Source organism: Pinus tabuliformis, chromosome X (assembly GCF_031772625.1).
Source record: "Pinus tabuliformis cultivar Carrire ecotype Pingquan chromosome X, CPIR1, whole genome shotgun sequence".
Classification (NCBI taxonomy): Eukaryota; Viridiplantae; Streptophyta; class Pinopsida; order Pinales; family Pinaceae; genus Pinus; species Pinus tabuliformis.
The window spans coordinates 965,420,634-965,425,051 of NC_142308.1; positions in this window are offsets into that span (position 1 = coordinate 965,420,634).

Below are 4,418 nucleotides of genomic sequence, written 5' to 3' on the forward strand. Positions count from 1 at the left end.
GTCAACCATATTAATCATTGTCAATCATGGTTAATTTAGGTCAGCCATGGCAATCATGGTTAATCCTTTTCAACTGAGGTCAACCATGGTAATCATTTTCAATCATGTTCAACTGAGGTCAACCATGGTCTAACTTGTCAAACAATGGTCAATCCTATTCAATCATGGTCAACCCCATCAACCATGGTTAACCCCATTAACCCACTCCAACCATTTTGTTACACTAATGTAACATTGGCATTAACATTAACGAAACATCAACCATGGTCAATATTAATGTAACATTATTATAACCATGTAACAATAGTCACCCATGGTCAACCAAGGTTAAACATTATATTTCCTCTTAATCCCTGGTCAACCATGGTAATCATTATCAATTAGGGTCAATTTATGTCAACAATGGACTACCTTGACCAACAATGGTTGACCATTTTCAACCATGGTCAACCTCGTCAACTTACTTCAACCATTAATGCAACCATTTTTGTAACATTAATGTAACATGAACCATTATCAACCATGGTTGATATTGGTCAACAATGGTCAATATTAATGTAACAATATAACAATGGCCAACATTAATGTAACATTGTTAAATTGATGTAACATTAACACATTGTTACATTAACGGTTAACCATGGTCATACTCGATCAATCTCGGTCAATCCTCTTCAAACTTGGTCAACCTCTTCAACCATGATCAAACACATCAAACCTATTCAACCACGGTCAACAAATCCATCCCATACACATATGCCATCAACTGGCGTAGTCATATTACTAAATGTGGTTGACATACACTGATCGACAACATTTTCCACTTTTTATATGCCAATTGGCATAAAAAAAATGATGTTGATCTACACATATCAATCACATTTATTAATGTGATTGTGCTAGTAAACAAATAAATACACACTTAAGAAATGTCCTAAAAAAATTGTTATTTTGAAAAAAGTAGTTATAAACTGATATAATATTGATACGAGATAAATGTCATTTGATAGGCATGCACATTATAAATTGATATAATGATATTCATATAAGGTAAATGTCATTTGATAGCCATGCACAAGCTATAGTCCCTAGCTGTGAGAGAAGGGCTAATAATTAAAAAAATAATTGTAAAGTTTGATTTGAAAATAAAAAGTGTAATAATAAAGATGAAATTGTTAATCGTGGCAATAGAATAACGAGAAAACAAAGAGTTTAAAAAAGGAATTGTAAAGTTTGATGGGAAAGAAAACATTGAGATAGGATTAAAAAAAGGTAAGGTAAGGTAACCACTAATCATGACTGCATAATAATAATAATAAAAAAATGGCAAATGAAGTTAGGAGAACTATCATTATGATAGTTGCCATCATTGAAAGAAGTAACATTGAGAAAATTTGTTCCGACTAGGACTTTACACGAAGGAGCTGAGCGTCAGTCAAATCCAAGTTCCAGTTGCACGAAGAAATGACTGAGTTAGGAATAGATAAGAGAGGGAGTGACAATTTAATGAGAATGACACCTGAAATATTTATGTTGATTCACTCGACTTCGATTAAAAGAATAACAAGTGGGGTTGTGTGGCAGCTAATTCCTGCCTTAAGGCGAAGGACTAGCCACGTATCGCTCATGCTGAACGGAAACCTGCATGCATACCAAATGCCTTATTAAACCCGCCTTATTACGTCCACTAGCTCTTGGAATCTCATGTGGTAATGGAATTCTAGTTTTATAAATCCGTCCATTCCGGTTTTGATGTCTTCTTTTTTCTTATTGAGCGCTCAGGATAACATACATTGCTGGTTGAATTTAAGGCCAACCTTTTCTCTGTGTGGGCTTTTGGATACTATCATTGCAATGATACTGACCCCCACTAAAATCACAACTTTGACGTCAGAATTAGACTACCCATAGTGAATCCCCGGTGGGTGGTGTGGTCCTTTCAGCAGTGAAAGAGTAGTATTGTGAAGTCTAATAAGCAGGCAGGATATCGATTAGACCAGGCTTCTGGGTTAGATGGCTCATTTAAGTGAAAGGATTGGCACCCATTACAATGGATAATACTAGTACATGGCATTCTCTCCATGCCCTTTGATAATTTCTGTTAAAGATGGGGGCAGTTTATTTGCAGAACTACCATGTGTTCTGTATCTCAATACAATAATCCAGCATAGCTTCCACACCATGGCTTAGAAGCTGCTAATATTTCACCGTAAGTTTAGTTTATATTGGTTCAGGTTGGAAGCTAGTGTCGAAAAATAGAATGTGGGCTGAGGTTAAACTACAACTACTATATTAATGTACTAAAATTTCACTGTCATTTGACTTGGGGGAGTTTATCTTCAAATGTGTAACATCGTGACTTGCTCTCTGGAAGCCAAGATGTTAACTAATGGCACTCGCTTACTCTCTACTTCTGCAAGTAAGAACATGAATATGAACCATAGTGGTGGTGGTTCCAAAAAGTTAGTTGTCAAGTGGTGGTCGAGATCTGCAAAGAAGTAGAATTTGTCAGCCTGTCCACAAATTGGACAAACATGGCACACAAAGGCACTGGTTATATGGGTTCTGGTTGCGCTCATAGTATCTATGTATATCTTTCGTTCCATGAATACTGATATCATTGAAAGGAGAAATGAGGTGGTGGTTAGTATGTGCGATGAGCATGCCAGGATGTTGCAGATTAGTTTGCTGATAGTATGAATCATGTTCATGCCTTGGCAATACTGGTTTCTACTTTTCACCATAGGAAAAATCCCTCTGCAATTGATCAGGTTGGTTATTAGTTCTCTTTTTTTCCCCTTTTATGCCACCTTTTGAGTTCATAATTATAGAGAAATTTTGAAATTGTTCAGAAAAGAGAAAATAATATGATAAATTCAAGCCCTAGAGACCTGTGTTCTTCACGTCTACTATAACGGCCTAGGTGGTCTCTGTGCTTTTATTCAAGTAAAAAACGAGGCAAGTAACAAACTCAAAGCCAGCATCAAGGACGCCATCCCAGGAGGGTGGTTAGAAGGTGAGGTGATTCTATCTTTCAGAAATGCCAGCACTCGATGACTTGATTTTCCATTTGTTCATGGAAGGCGTTTCTCCGTGCAGACCTGAGAATGGTCTTATCCGCTACAATGAAATAAGTCGATCCACTCACTGCCAATCAAAGTACATACAACACAACATCAGCATGCAGTTCATGCCCTAATCATCATAACGAGAGAGGTCAGCCCAATTAACCAGATGAATGAGAGTGGCAATGAAAATGGAAAAAGATGTAGCATTGTGCCAAGTCCAAGCAAAATACTGTAAGCAAACAATTTAGTAATTAAGATTTCTTGATCAAAGCATGGATGAATGCATAACTATTCAAGCATTTTAGTAAAGTAGTTTAAGATTATAATAGTAGATTAATGCAGTCTGCAAAATTGTCATGTAAAAACATTGATAGAAACTAAGGAGAATTAAGCAACTGCAACGTGGGAATATCCATTATTCAATGTAATTATTGACTTACTTGTAGAGATGATGAGTGCCTATGCAACATGGTTGAGATTAGCTCTCACCCAAGGAATCGCCCTTGCTCCAAGCAACTGTAAATTATTAACATTAACCCAACCCAACAGTTAATAAATAGGCCCAATTATATGAATATGAATATTAGTCGAGGCACTGACTTGACTCGGTACTGATTGATTGATTCACTAACAAAATTCACTCACTGTGGGAATGGCAGAAGCTACGCATGCAATTGCAGCTGCCTTGGCCCCTGCTTTCACGGCGACAGAAGGACATTGACAGTAATACAGTGAATCAACATTGAAAAGAGGGGAGGAGCAGTAGTGGTCTCCGCGAGTTTACCTCCCTCTGGTTGAAGCTTATGAATCTCCCCGCCTCCCTCCACAGAAGACATCTCCTGCCTCCATCAGTGTGCAGACTGACGTGCGAGGGGATGTATCAGCCAACATTGCCTACTGACAAGCTGGCTCTCACAGGCATCCCTCAGCCAACATTGCCTACCAACAGGGTGGCTCTCACAGGCATCCCTAAGGCTTAGTGAACGACAAGCAAAACCAAAGAGGCAGATTCTGCGTTGCTTTGAAAATATAGGACAGAGCAACCACAATGCCATATGTCTCTATTCTAGGCCATCACATGCACGATGCCATCTGTTCTTGTTCTACACCATCTGTCTCTGTTCTTGTTCTACACCATCTGTCTCTGTTCTGGTTCTATATTTGTTCTGGTTCTATAGTCATGTTCCAACATTATAAAATAACATTTAATATTTATGAAATAATGTTAGAAATAGTTTCCCAATATAAAATGTTAACAAAATAGATGGAATATCCTATGAAGAATAGGAAAAATATCATGGGTATAGCCTCTTTCCCCCGGGAAGAGGCCAAATAAGACGGTGAAACGAT